Source organism: Mustela putorius, unplaced genomic scaffold (assembly GCF_011764305.1).
Source record: "Mustela putorius furo isolate JIRA1106 unplaced genomic scaffold, ASM1176430v1.1 tig00000129_pilon_pilon_pilon, whole genome shotgun sequence".
In the NCBI taxonomy this organism is placed as follows: domain Eukaryota; kingdom Metazoa; phylum Chordata; class Mammalia; order Carnivora; family Mustelidae; genus Mustela; species Mustela putorius.
Genome location: NW_025421290.1, coordinates 18,562,613 through 18,577,964, shown reverse-complemented (window position 1 = coordinate 18,577,964; position 15,352 = coordinate 18,562,613). Strand labels below are relative to the sequence as shown.

At 42.1% G+C, this 15,352-nt stretch overlaps 1 pseudogene; it reads left to right on the top strand.

Annotated features, from left to right (window-relative positions):
• Window positions 1-575: 575 nt before the first annotated feature.
• On the top strand, window positions 576-1,083 carry LOC101690674 (annotated as a pseudogene).
• Window positions 1,084-15,352: the final 14,269 nt, after the last annotated feature.

Below are 15,352 nucleotides of genomic sequence, written 5' to 3'. Positions count from 1 at the left end.
AGGGTCTCCCCCTTGAGTCTTTAATTAACATAGATGTTTATGGAAACTACCTGAGGCCAAGAAAAAAAAAAAAAATAGCTGAAGGGAGCAATTACTGGCATTCACACAGGGCTGGAAATACTTCACATTCCCAACAATCTAAATGGAAAAACTTTCTAACACATTGGGCACTGGCTTGAGTATCAGAAAGCTACTGCCTCTTTAGTAGGCCCGTTTAGCCCTTCTGCTCCTATCAGAATTTAAAGGTGAGTAAACGGTTTCTATGTAACTTAACTGTGTCCCAGAACACAACTCAAAAATATTTAAAGGAATATAGAAAGAAAGAGACAATCAAACAGCCAATAATGTGAAATTCATAATGCCTGGGATCCAATGTTTTTATTGATACTCTTTTTTTTTTAACCTGGCATGCAAACTGAAGCAGGAAAATACAACCCATAATGAGGAACACAAATCAATCAACCCACAGAAACAGATCTGACGCAGGCGGGCTCTCTGAGGTGGAGGCCCAGCCCTCTAGGCAAGACTGAGGCCCACTGCATTTTATTTCTTTTGTAGTTTTACGTAGGCTTAAGTTTTGTGGGTTAGGTTAAACTTGGGACCTCCTCAAAGAGGACCCATTTATTTATGTATTCTTTCTTTCCAAAATGGCTGCCTCCAGCCCCACACAAATGTTGAATCTGTAACAAGCAATGCTGAGAAAGAGCAAGCATTTCAGCTCCTTCAGTTAAAGAACTTATGATATCAGGAGGACAATAAGAATGTAAAGGTCCTGAAGAAATTCAAATCCTAGTGAATAAAACCAAAAGAGACCTTGAAATAAATCATCCACAGGTCCACATGGGCCAACTGTATTTGACTGACAAGCTTATCACTGGGAATCAAGAGAAGCCTAGGACCCTAGGGAGCCAAGACTGGCCCCCATTGGCCGTGTGGACCCCTGTCAGCATCCATTCTGTGCTTGCTACGGGACTCCCAACAGACCACAATGACCTATTCCATCAGCTTAAAAGAGCCTCTTGCTCTGCCTGCCCTGTAGGAGACAATAAACTGAGTCCAGTTTCCATTCTTCTGCAGCCTTAGTGAGAAAGTATGGTTGTCCTTGCCTAAAGTGTTAGAATGAAGAGCTGGAGCTTGCTTAGAATAATGCTGAGCATTATTGGGTCTCCTCTCCACCCCACCCCTCTTTTGTATCTTTTCACCACTTCTATAGAGCACCTCCACACTTTGTTTCTTGGTTGAAAATAAACCAAATTGTCTCCCTAAAAAACAAAACAAACAAACAAACAAAAAGATATGACACAGGTGATAAAATTAGAAGACAAAGACATTAAAACAACTGTAATAACTATGTTCCATATGTTCAAGAAGTAGAAGGGATGAGCATATTAAGGAAAGAAAAAGAAAGGCTAAAAAAAAGTAAAGTTGAACTTCTTAATATGAAAAATACAATATTTGAGATGAAAACTCAGAACTGCTATGGCAATTATAATTTTTGCCATTATTTCTATCATTAGTAATGTCACAAATGAAGAATAATATTTTTATTGGGTCTAAAAATACTCCTTTTCATACAGAAATCTCAAAACCACATACCATTGTGCATCAAAACTATCAGTGCAGAATAGCGTTTGCATAATAAAAATATGTTAGCTGCCCTTGCTATTGGTATTTATAAAGAATAGAAGCAGCTCACAGCCTTTTCTGTATGCAAAACATGTTAAGCCAAGCATAACTTCTATTCAGAAGAGTTTAAAGTCCAATGAAGAATAAAAAATTGGGTTCTGCAACTTCATTTTTAAGCTTGGTGCAAGCATAAATTAGAGAAAAAAAAAATTCATATGCGCCACTTAAGACATGGACTGAAGCTAGCTAAAGACCCTTGCCAGGGTCAGTGACAGCGGTATTCCCAATTTGAGGGTGAGCTGAGGCTTGAAGTATCTAACTTAAGAAATGTGGTAAGTAGGAGAAAATGAAGCAAGAAGCTGAAGAAGACTAAAAGGAACTCTTGAGAAGAGTGGGAATGTAAAAAATGTGAGAACTACGCTTTACAAGTATGAATGAATCTCCCTGACAGAGGCAGAGAAGGCGATAACATGAAAAGGCAGTTAAATTCAACCAACAGTTACTGCTTGCCTGTTACCTGCAAGGCACCGCGCCAAAGGAGGTGCTATCCCCTTCCTCCAGCAACACAAAATATGATGCAAGAGATGGAATCAGATACATAAATAATTGCATCATAAGTCAGACTGATAGCTGCAGTAACGTAGACATAACAACAACCAAGGGAACATAGAAGAGTGAAATAATAACTGGATCTTGGGATTGCCAAATGTAAGAAGACAACATAAAAGGCAACATTTGAACCATGTCCTGTAAGATACAAAGGATTTTACTATATATAAAGGGGAATTCTGTGGTTAATTTAATCTCCCATTAAATTCCATTTATTTCCATTTCATTAATCTCTCCATTTAATTTCCCCCTCCCACACACCACCATTCCTTTCTCTGCCTCTCTCTGCCCTGCTTTATAATCTAGAGACCACACCATCTGACCATCCTTGGTGGCTGGCTGGGTTTTAGTAGAGTTTGGCCAAAGACCCTGCCAGAAATTAGAGGGCGGGAGGAGAGAGAGGTTGGGTGTTTATTCACTGTCCCATCTCTGGGTCAGCACTGTGGTTTGGCAGTGGCTGCCACCTTCCCAGCCTACAGCTCCTACTCATGGCCCCCTTTCCCATGACTCTAGCTCTCCCTAGGTTGTGGTGACAGTATCTAATCCCCTTGGCCCTTTGAGCCTATCGAAGGTAAGAGCTTTCCACTCTGTTAGTTTCTGGATGTCTTAAACACTGTTGTGGTTTCCCTTTACCTTGACTGTGTCTCTTAAATATCCTCTTCATTTGGACCATCTGAGTTGAATCCACTCTTAGAGTGGTATAAGTAAAGGCAAGAAGGAACACATGTCTTGACTGAGGAACCAAGACTGCATTATGGAGAACATCATGGAGTGGGAATCTAGGTTAGAGGAGAGTGGTTTTAGAGAACTGGGGCTAGATTGTGAGGGCCTCACTAAGGAATTTAGATTTTACTCTTGGCTAAGAGAAATCCAGTAGTAGTTATTAAGTGGATACAATCAGATCTATCAACTAGCAGGTGGTGAATGGAATGAATAGAGACAAGAATGAAGGCAGGGAAGTCAGGGAAGGAGTTATTACAATAAGGTCCTAAAATGGGGCACTGGATGATAGTAGTGAAAATAGATTTTAAAGTGGTCAGCAATAAAATCTAGAGAGCATGGCAAATAAGTGAATTGGGGGGGAAAGCCAAGGGCATTTTTAAGGGTGGCTTCTAGGTTTCCAGCTTAGGAGAATGGAAGCCCTATAAACTTAGAAGAGATTCTTAGACTTAGGAACATGAGTTTGATTTGGACCACCTAGAAAGTGAAGTGCCATGGAGCATTAAGGCTGAGAACCTCAGCAAAGAGCTAAAAAAATTGGGTCTATGTAATAGGAATAATTTAAGAACTGAAGATAAAAGTAGATATTATAGAGTTACGGTTCTTAGTCCTAGCAGTCCTTGAGAATCTTCTGCTGAGGAGCCTTTAGGAAGTAAATGTCAGGGTACAGTCCCCAGATCAATTAAATCTGATTTTCATAATTCTCTATATAAAATAGTCTAGGAAAAATTTTGATGCTCTAAGGAAGGATCACTGGGATCAGAAATCAGACTTAATTGGTGTATATTTAATCAGATTTCATTTGATTTAATCTGGGTTTGGATTCTTAGATCACTCCCTAGCCAACTCCTATTGCACCTGAATCAAGAGCAAAACAGAAGCAGCTCAGGGTAAAGAGCAGCAGATAGAGATAAAAACAATAAGAAAATTTTTAATCAAGAGAGTAGATCGCATGCCCTGGACAGGTGGAAGAGGAATGAGAAGAGGTCCCTCCATCTGGTAAATAGATTATGACTGGTCTCTGGAAAAGCAATTTGAGTAACTGCAGAAGCCAGATTGCAAGAAGCAAAGAGCAGATTTTAGATGAGGAACCAGAAGGAGCATAGACTTTCCTTCAAGAAGCTTGGTCCAGTAGGTAGGAGAAAAGAGCCCAGAACTTAAGAAGAGAAGAACTGAGAGAAACTTGTGTTGGACTTTGCAATAGAGCCTGTTAGCTGACTAAGATAAGGAAGCATCAGAGAGGAAGAGAATGATGATACAGAGTGGAGGGTGGGTGACTAGAAGAGCAGGGCCGCAGAGGAACCTGGGGGTGGTGGGAGGTTATTGGAAGAGTCCACCAAGCAAGGGATGTCCAAAGAGATAAGTCCTAGGTTGAGAAAGGTTGAGGGAGTTTGAGGCATTGTTTTCATAATCAGCTGGAAGGCCTGGGTAACTAGTGAGAACAAAGAAGGTAGAAAGGCAGAGAACAGTCACTGAGAACTTCCCACGTGCCTGGCCACATGCTGAAATTCTAACAAGTTACCCCATCCAGTCATTTAATGTACTCTTGAAGGACAAATGTCACATGGGATAAGAAGCAAAAAATAGGCCTGTTCTGCCCAATTTCAGCCATCCAGTCACCTTGCTCCTGTGGTACTGCTACTAATTAATGGTCCTTTAAAGCTTAACCTGCAATCTGTTTTAAGTTAAATGCTCATGTCTAGCTGAATAGGGAAAGATTTCAGCTATGATAATATTTCCTTAGTTTAGTTTAAAGAGAAGAGCCATAGAAGAACATTTTAGAGAAAGGGAAAAAGCCTATTAGTGAGAACGCTCCATTAGCAAGGGCAAAGAAAGATGGGGCTTTAAAAAAGATAGTGTTTAATGGCCCAAGCTAATGGCAATTAATAAATATTTAGGAAGTGGAATTAACCTGCATATTTTTAAGTTCTCCTTTACATGTTAAATACGTTAAGTTTAGATTACAAATCCATCAAGGGCTAGGACTATGCCCCTCCTTTCTGTGATGCCTGGGCAACTGTGTGGGCTCAGGGGATATTAACAAAGGATTTAGTCATCTTACATGGCCAGACCACCTCCCCATTATTATCCATGCCATATAGTACAGGCAAGCAGGCCAGTAAGCTGAATGGCTCCCCTTTTCCAGATGCAGGAAACCCATGACATTGGGTGTCCCTGTCTCTCAGAAACACTTTCCAAAATTGGGATCAGTAAATTCAGAAGAAGGGTTTCCTTCCTTGACACCCTCGTGAACCAAGTTGGGGAATGCACATAGCCGCAAAGAAAGGCAGGAAACTTGACCAACCTGCCTGAATGAGTCTTGGGAAATCCCAGAGGGATGACCGATCCTTCAGCTGCCAAAAATCCAGTGGGAGTAGAGGTGGAGATAGGAACGAAGAGGGCTGGGATGAACTCAGGGTAGGACCCCTACTTGGCTCTCCACAGCTTGAATACCGAGCCACTATAAATTGTTTCTCAATAATTGCTTACGTCTAGCCTACTTACAAAAACAAGTTTTAGATGATCAGGACTCCCTCTCTTAAATCCAGAAGGTATGCAACATTTCAGTTCCATGGAAACTAGATCCCAGTTTTTATCACTCACCACCACGATCTTAGACCTAAGCACAATGCCTGGCACATAAGACAGTTGGGGCTCACTAGATCGTTATTGAATGCTTGAATTTTGCGCATGTGATCCTGCTTTCTTGTGTTTCTACATATTATTTTTATTGTTTAAAAACTTCTTGTGAAGTGTTTCTAAAGGTACTGCTATCCTTTTTCATAATCCTCTACATAAAAGTCTAAGAAAAATTTTGATGCTCTAAGGAAGAAACACTATGTAGACACAAAGACATTTGCCTAACGTCCCATTGACTTCTTTTACCTATAGTCCTAGAAGTGCTCTACCATATGTGCACTGCAGAAGTATTAATCTTAAACCCTAGGGCTTTCTATCCTCTGTCTCCTAAATAAATAGCTTTTCAAAGTGTTGTAGCTGGAAGACCGTCAAGGCTTGTATCACCTGACATTTACTTAATGCATTTCTTTACTGGAGTCTCCATTACTCTCCTAGAGTCTCCCAGAGTTCTCTATGACATTCCGGGTGGGTAGATAGAAGACAAACATTTTCATTTTGTCTCCATGCTAAAAGGTCAAAATGATGACAAAATCGGAAAGAGAACCCACACCTTTCGCTTTATTGCAGATTTCGTCCTACTTAACCTTTACCCAAACATCGGCTTCCTCTCAGCCTCTTCCTTAGCAGTTCATCTTCCTAATTCATGACCATGCCAGCTGGGTAAGGGTGACTCCTAAACTATAATAACAGGAGTAGTAAACTTAATTTTATATAGGATCTTGCACACAGCTCCATTACAAAATGCTGTGCCAACGTACGAGTTGTAGAATTACAATGTGGCGCTACTGAATTAAATAATAAGGAACAGCTAATACTAATAATTAACTTAATTTATGGTCTTGTCGAACTGTCACAACTGAGGCAGCTCTCCCCCCGCCCCTCCTCTCCCTGTCTTTTCTTCTTCCTCCCTCCTCCTTTGGCAAAAGCAACCAAATGATGTGCTGAGATTGTCATCTTAGTCATCACGAAGTCACTTCTTCCTTTATTCTTCGTTTTATGACCTTACTCTATCAAGAATTTCCAACCTTTGTGGAGTTACATCACCCCACCATCTTTCCGTTTCACTACCATTTCTCCTGATGGCATGTACCTGGTGGGGAGGGTGCACCAGGATGCATCGAAATACCTTGAGAATCTGCAACAACTTCAGAAAGGCTCTTGATTTTTGCCAAATCAAGGCTGGCAATGACTCCCCTACATGGTAACCTTGTAAAGAGGGTTCTCCTCTCCACTTAAACCAAGGGACCAAAACTCAAACATGTCAGCAAGGTAATATGGGGTCACATGGCAGAAATTGGGAATGACTGTTTTGCTAGTGTCTGTGCATGATAGATTTCCATGGACACGCTGACCTCACTGGTAACTGGAAGTTAATTACCAGTCAGAATTCAAGAATGTTCTTATATGAACTTGATCTAAAAACTCATGCAGCTCACATTCAACACAGAATACCCATTTTTAACACATTTATTATTATTTATTAACATATGTAACACATTTTATTATACCTATTATACCCACATTTAGTGATACCCATTTTAACACCTTTATTAACACCTTTATTAATCACTTATCTCCCTACGTACTGACCCCCAGCTTCTAAGTTCTGAAGCAGGAATATGGGCCTTCTCTACAATCAAAATAATGTAACCTGGTGATCAACCTCTCTAGGGCCACCAAAGCGGCTCCCTCTGTAGGGTACATTTTTGTGGCCAAACCAAATTAGGATTAGGACTCGAAAGCTCTTTATATGGTCTGCTGCAGCATGAGGTGTAATTGTCAGTGTCCTCCATGTCCTGATAAAATTGCCAACTTACCTGAATAAAATGTATCTTAATAACACTCTATGTTGGGGAGGGGGACTTAGCAGGAAGTAGCACTAACCATTTTAAGTGTCTTTAATTATTGAATAAAAGTGATTAACTAACAATTTATTACTAGGTTAAGACATCAAAACAACTAAAATGAACATAGAAATCCAACATTGTCAGATTCTTCTAGACTACAGAAGGGTAACTGACATATTCATCTCCCAGCAGCCCTCCCCGCCCCGGCCCCCATGAAACTCTTCACAGGAACTCATGTTTCTCTCTAATACGTCCCTACATAGAAGTGACAGATGGGCGCAGGTCTGAGTCCCGTCAAGCTTGGAGTTACTTTTTTTTTTTTTTTTAAGATTTTATTTATTTATTTGACAGAGAGAGATCACAAGGAGGAAGAGAGGCAGGCAGAGAGAGAGAAGGGGGAAAGCAGGCTCCCTGCTGAGCAGAGAGCCCGATGCGAGGCTCGATCCCAGGACCCTGAGATCATGACCTGAGCAAAAGGCAGAGGCTTAACCCACTGAGCCACCCAGGTGCTCTCTCCCCACCCCTTTTTTTTTAATGTCAGGGGAAAGAGTTCTCTTTGTTTTCCTGAAGATGAACTTATCTGCTATTAAAAAAAAAACAGTACTCTTTAACTGTGGACCGAACCAAGAAAGATTTCCCATTCCTGCTCTTGTCACCGTATATTTTTTTCCAGTTTGGTTTGGCTGATATCACAACCAAAACAGAAGCCTTCCTGACCACCGTCCTCCCAATTCTACTGCCCTGCAATATCTGCTAGAAAAATGATTCACTGTGTAAAACCATGTTTGGCAAATAGAATGGGAAGTTTCTGTTTGCAGAGTTCTTTGGTTTTAGCCTTTGCTTTTCCAGAATGAACACAGGCCCTTTCAGATTCTTAAAATCCAAGAGGGCCAAAATCCTTCTCTACAAGTCAATGTCTGACAAACATGAATTTAAATCCACTGGCACCATTTACTCACTTGCCACAAGTCTCTCTGAGCCTATTTCATCATCTGTAAAATGGGGCCAAGCCAAGTGAGAGCTGTTGGCTCTCCTGCCCCATTCTTGTTGTTCACTTCCAGTCTGTGTGATTAGCAGCCTGGATTTTACTGCCTATAATATTTACCACATGTAGCAACTAGTTTAATTACGACAATAGTTGATAGAAAATCATTTTTGGAAGTAATTGGATTACTCTGGAAATTTCCTGGGCTCATTTCAGAGGTTGTGTCCAAGAAAATAGGCAAAGACCAGGGTTCTCAGTCCTCCTTGAGCCTCGAGACCCCTCACCTTCCAACTTAACAAATGACCCTGGGTGTTTATTTATTAGGGACTGAAGAGCTTTTGTAAACCAATTACCATGAGCAAACGGCACTTATTGTAAAGCAATAAACAACAATAAACCTTGCCCTTATCTAAATTCATTGCTCTAAGCCATAGACCTGCAGGGAACAGTTAGGTTTAAAACTCACAGTTGGTTAAGATTGAAGATTTATAAGCACTTCCGTCCAGCTCCCCTTGGTGAGCCAACAATGCCAAAGTACCAAGTCTAGAAGGCCAAATAACCCACATAAGGGTCACCTTTGGTCTTTCACTGGGGGCAAGAGAGGAAAGGGAGAAGGAAAAAAATTCTGGGTTTATCCAAATACCTTTTTTCCCAGGACATATGAGTATGCAACACATTACAATTTCTCATCCAGGTATACTGATCAATAAAATGAATGGAAAAATCATTGTTGCCAAGTTACACATGGCGGGCTGAACACTCACATTTATCTCTATGCTCACAAAACAAATTCAGCAAAAAAAAAAAGTTTTTAATGACAAAAATTCACAAAGACTAAAAGAGCACTAGACAAACACACAGCAAATGAAAGAAAGAAATGGTATTCAGAGAAAGATGGAACCTAAACATCCTGGAGAAGCAAATCAGTTAGAGTCGCAGAATCCCAAAGACTCAGGCCCTGGAGGCAACAGGTATGTCCAAGGGTCAGAGTTCTGGGCAGGCCTGAAAACAGAAGGATTGGTTGAACATTGAAATAAAACCCATTTATGGGGACGCCTGGGTGGCTCAGTGGGTTAAGCCGCTGCCTTCGGCTCAGGTCATGATCTCAGGGTCCTGGGATCGAGTCCCACGTCGGGCTCTCTGCTCAGCAGGGAGCCTGCTTCCTTCTCTCTCTCTCTGCCTGCCTCTCTGCCTACTTGTAGTCTCTGTCAAATAAATAAATAAAATCTTTAAAAAAAAAAAAAAAGAAAGAAAACCCATTTAGATCACTTCTAGTTCCCTTTCCCTTCCTCTTTTCCCCCTCCCCCACTCCTCCAGGATTCTGTTCAGGAGAGGGACACCAGACAGTTTGGAGAGGGCTGGACGGCGGCCCTGAAGATAGTTTGCACACCTGCCTGCTTCCCACACCTGGCTTGTAGCACATCAGCAGCTGGGCTCATAGCCCCAAAGGGCAAACTGAAGGATTTTTCTCGGAGGAAATGGACAGTCCTAAGAAAAACTGAGGTCCCATTAGTTGACTCAGATCCTAGTTGGAGTGACCAGATTCAGCAAATAAAAATACAGGATGCGCAAGTACATTTGAATTTTAGATAAACAACAGAAAATGCCTTCATGTAAATATGTCCCATACAATATTTAGGGCATGCTTTTATTAAAAAGCTATTTATTTTGTATCTGAAATCCAAACTGAACTCGGCGTCCTGTATTGTATCTGGCATCTCTATCCCCGACCCCAAATTCCAGTTGGTTTCTCACTGCCTCATTCTCTCCATTTTTTGTTTGTATGTTTGTTTGTTTATTTAAGTCGGTGCTTCATTCTCATACAGAAATGCAGGCTGAGGACCAGCAGATGTGTGAGAAAGGCCTCCAGCAGGAAAGACAGAGAGGCCAAAACCAAGAAGGACACCCAGAAAAACAGAAACAATAAAGGAAAAGGAGAGAACTAAATGAACATGAATGAATGTCATCAGAGAGAAAAGAGAAAAATCGCTTCCATGAAACAAGAACAGCGGTCTATTAAAAAGGAAAGAGGGGGGGGCCCCGGGGTGGCTCAGTGAGTTAAGCCTCCGCCTTCGGCTCAGGTCATGGTCTCAGTGTCCTGGGATGGAGCTCCGCATTGGGCTCTCTGTTCAACAGGGAACGTGCTTCCCGGCCTCCCCCCGCCACTTCTCCTCTGCCTGCTTGTGATCTCTGTCTGCCAAATAAATAAATAAATGAGGCAAGAGGAAAGGAAGGAAGTGAAGAAGAAAGGCCAAAGAAAAAGAGAGAATGCTTGGAAATTGAAAATATGATTTTTGAAATTCAAAATTTACTGTAAGGGAAGATAAATAAAGGAGTCCCGGCATGGGGCGTTGGATGAGGAAGCTATCCAAGTGGGGGCTACCCCAGCACGAGGCAGGAGAAGTACAAGATGAACATGGACAATCCATTGTGCTGGAAAGCAAGAAAGTGCTTTCAAGAGTGATGGGCACGTGTCAAAGGACACAGAAGACAACCTGAAGGGACTCCCACTGCTTAAACTGGGGACAGTTTCAGTATTAAAACATAAAATGAATAAATTAAAAGTTTGATGAGGTAAGAGATATTTGCATAGTTTTCAATTAACTCCCCACTAACTACTTATTAATTATGGAATAACTGACCTGTCACTTCCCGAAGTGCTAGGATGCTGTACATCAGACCGAGGACCTTCTCTAGACTGAGGCCAACTGAAAACACGTTGGAGACAATTGTTCAAACCTGAATGCAATCAAAGTTTCAGGCAGTGGTAACACAACTTCCTGATGTTTGTGACTGTATTGTGGATTTGCAGGTTATGTTTTCTTGCTAGGAAATATGCAATAAAATCTGGAGAATGACAGAGCATCAGATCAACAATTCACTCTCAATGGTTCCAGGGGAAAATGTTCTATACACTGTACTTGCAACTTTTCTGAAAGTGTGTGATTATTTCAAAACAAAATAAAATAAAAATAAAAAATCATGCACTTGTCAGGATAATTAAATGGGCTAGTGTATATAAAAGATGATGTGTTTTATAAAACAGTGGTTGCCTCACATTTGGGTTTTGTGGTTCAGTAAAACCTGTTTTTAATTGGGGGAGCACTATAATCCCCACCTTTTTATTTAGCCACAGAATGACATGAAGAAGAATAAGACAATCATCAATTACAACTATCATTTTATAAATAATCATTTCTGTGAGGAGCAACTTACGTTGGTGGATGTAAGGGCCTATTCAGCCAAAGCAGCTCCATGCTGGTTGAACTGCTATTTTGTTGTAAAACTTAAATTGTCACCCCTCTCCCCCAGGGGAACTTATTTAAAAGCAAGTCCAGGAAACCAGTCCCAGGTAACAAAGTCCAAGTACAAGGGTGGGTCAGGCCAGGAGGAGGTATTCAATCAGTGGGGGCACAAATTGTCTCCTAGCTACCAAGGAGCCCTTTGGGAGCCTTTTGGCACCAATCCTAACCAAGGTGTGATAGGCTAAATCAAATGTCTACTAGGGTAAATTGTAATTCAATTGGTTGCCTAGCATCACTGCGGAGTCTCCTGGGTGTGTAACAATCTCATTGGCCACCTGTGTGCGGCCAGGCCCAACCACTTGGCCTTTGCTCTATAATAGTTAGTCTGGAAGGCAGGGAGGTATCGTCCTCTCTATAGGGGTGGCCCCGACTGGTCTGTTTGATGGTCGGTCTGATTCCTGATGCTTGGCGCGAAATGAAGCTTTGCTTGACCTTTGCTTTGTATCAGTCTCACTCCTTGAATCACGGACCCATTATTGGGGTACCCAATTTTGGGGGACCCATCAGCAGGGACATAATCTCAAAACTTAAAAATCGAATACATTTGTTCCCTAAGTAAAACTCGGCACACTGCTCTTATTCTTGCTATTTTGCTATTGTACCAACTTGTGAAAATGTCTTCATGAACCAGATCATGTCCCTGTACTTGAGGCCCCCGCTCTCCCCTTCCCCTACCCATTCACCTAACTTATAAGGTTGTACTGTCCAGTATGGCCACTAGCCACGTGTGGCTAGCAAGTACTTGACATAATTTTTGAATTAAGTGTAAACATAAGTGAAAAACACACACTGGATTTCAAAAACATAGTATGAAAGAAAATATCAAAAATCTCCCCCAATAATTTGTATATTGATTAGATGTTGAAATAATAGCATCTTGGACCTTCTGGGTTAAACATTATTAAAATTAATTTCACTCATTTCTTTTTACCTTTGTGAATGTGGCTACTAGAAAATTTCCAGTTACCTATGTGACTCACATTGCATTTCCAGTGCACAACACTGCTCTAAGGAATGGTCCAGTCTTTACCAAATCAATTTGTGCACTTCCGTTGTGCAGAGCTGGGAGATGAAGAGAAATGGGGTTGGAGAGGTGGGAGGAAAGAGAAAAGGTGAAGGAAGAGGGGACATGAACAGAGAGCTTGGGCATTGAGGACAATTTGGTGGATTTGGTGGTAAAATTCTCTGTCAGATGCAGATTGAGAAAAAGAGAATTTAAAGAAGGAAATTTAAGAAGTTTAAATTTAAAAGGAAAGAAGTTTAAATTTAAAAGGAAATTTAAGAAGTGTCCTTTGAGATATAAATCAGATTCCCTTTAGCATTCTTTGAGAGATTTGCAGCTCTAAAGATTGCAATGCAAGTTTCATTTCTTCTTGGCTCTGGGATTACCATCTTTGATTTTGATTCTGGGAAATTGGGCCTCCGGAGGACCTCAGGATTTACTCAGTTACTTTATTACTCTAAATATTCATCGAATTAGTCCATGAAACTCTCTAGGACTTTTTTTCCCATCCCTTTTCCCTGTTCTTTCTACCCTTCCAACTGGGGCCTAGGGTAATATGAGAGTAGCTTGCTCAGTGCTAAAAGGACCCAACAACATTCCCACCCCTACCCTATTTGATCCCATCTCTTGCTTTGTTAGACCTCACACAACCTTCCTGTGGGACAGTCAGGTGCCGGTGGTCACATTCTCATGGAAGTCTCATCCCATTAAGGCTTTCTTATCCAGTAGGCTTCTTCTTAGAGATGAAAAATCATTTGCTTAATTAGATGTCACTTTCGTATCATGCTCATCCGTTAATTATTCATGGCTCCCTCCCCTGGGGAAACCCACCTTCTGAAATATAGGAACATGTCCTCAGGACAAGAGCAAGAGAAGGAACGGACAGCAGCCATAGCCAACCCCTCAGACCAACTTCATGTGTGTTCGAATTCCTCAAGTTCTGGAGAAATCTAGAGAAGCTGCCATTCTTACAATAAATGGCTCAAGGACACATAGTCCTTCCATTTCCCCTTCCTTCACCTCTACCCTTTCCCCCACCTTTCCTTTTTTAGCTCTCTCCAGCACTTGTTTCTTCCTCTCCATCTTCCCCTCACAGTGTCTGGATCCTCTTTTGAACCCCATCATGGAGACAGGGCCAGTTTGTTCCTTCTCCAGAGGACATGGCACAGAAGACTTTCAACTGGATCTAGAATGAACCACTGGTTGGGAAGACTTTCAGACTCCAGGAGGCAGTTGGAGAGGCCAGGGTATTTGGAAGAGTAGGAGCCTCTCCTGGGACTTGAAAAACTTAACACTTTCGTAACCTGCTTAATTTAACTGGATAAAGCCGGCCTTTCAGGGAGTCTACTCTAAAGGATCCCTTGGCTTATCTGCCACCACTGACCTGAGAGCTCCTTTGCAAAGGGGCACAGAGCTGTGGCAGGTCATAGCCTGAATTCTCATTCTGGCTGACTATATATGAGCAGTAATCGTTACAATGTCACCATAGTCAGAGCGAAAGACTTTCTAAGCATTGCTTTCTTCTGCAGAATAACACAGAAAACCATTGAGGGGAAATTCATGCAATAGCTTTTCTGGGCCTAATCTTTCTAAGGCCAGTTCATTCAAGTCTTCCTTCAAAAATCACTTCCCCAGAGATGCCCTTCCTGACTACCTTGTCTCTGGTAGCAATTTTCCAGTCCCACTCACCCTGCATAAATGCTACAGGCGGGCACTATAGCACCTTCAGTGTTCTTGCTCATACTGACTCTAAGAAGGTTAGAACATAAACTCCTGAAGACCAGAAACATTGTCTGCCTTAGGCCGTCCCTCCAATGCATGGCCCATCCTGGGTGCTCGGTGGTCATCTCTTGAATGAACGAGTGAGGTAAAGACTTTGGCTTTAGGAGGAGAGCCATACCCCTCTTTGCTCTGTATGGAGCCAGGTGACCTGCAAATGTTCAGAACGTGCTGGATAACTGAACAAAGGCACAGTGGTGGAGGCCATTGTAGGTGCTGCCCTGCCTGGGGGAACCGGACAAAGAAGAGTGGAGTGTTTTAATTGGAAATGATACTCCCATTACCTTATTCCAAGCTGAGTGAGGCCAAAAAGGGTAGAATCCCCTGGATAGGTACTTGCCAAAAGGATTAGAAGAGAGGAAAGAAGAAAAGATTAATGGGAAGTCGATCACTCTAAACTTCAAAAGGTACGTACTATACCTGGGAACAAGGCCAACGCCAAGGGGTGGGTGCAGACCGCATAACTTCAAGGGTAAGCCTTGGTGTGGAGGAAGAACTGTGTGGCCCCAGACTGCTGTGATTTGGTAGAAAATAGGTTAATGGGATCATTAGGGATGCAGATGGACCTAGATTTCAAGGAGAGCTAGGGCGTACAGGAGAGTCATCCCAGATGCCTTTTGGGCAAGATTTCAGGTAGAAGTGTGTGTGGGCCTCACCTCGCTCTCTTAGAAAGGGCATAAACCTAGGTGAGCCTCTCTGAACCAAGTAGACAAAGGCAGGTGGGGGTTTCCCTCCTTTTGAGGGCATCCATGCAAGTGCCTAGTGGCACGGGGGCAGGATCCTGCCAGCTGGGGTCTGCTTTGTTGGGCAAGAGAAGGCTGAGGAGGAGGAGGCTGCC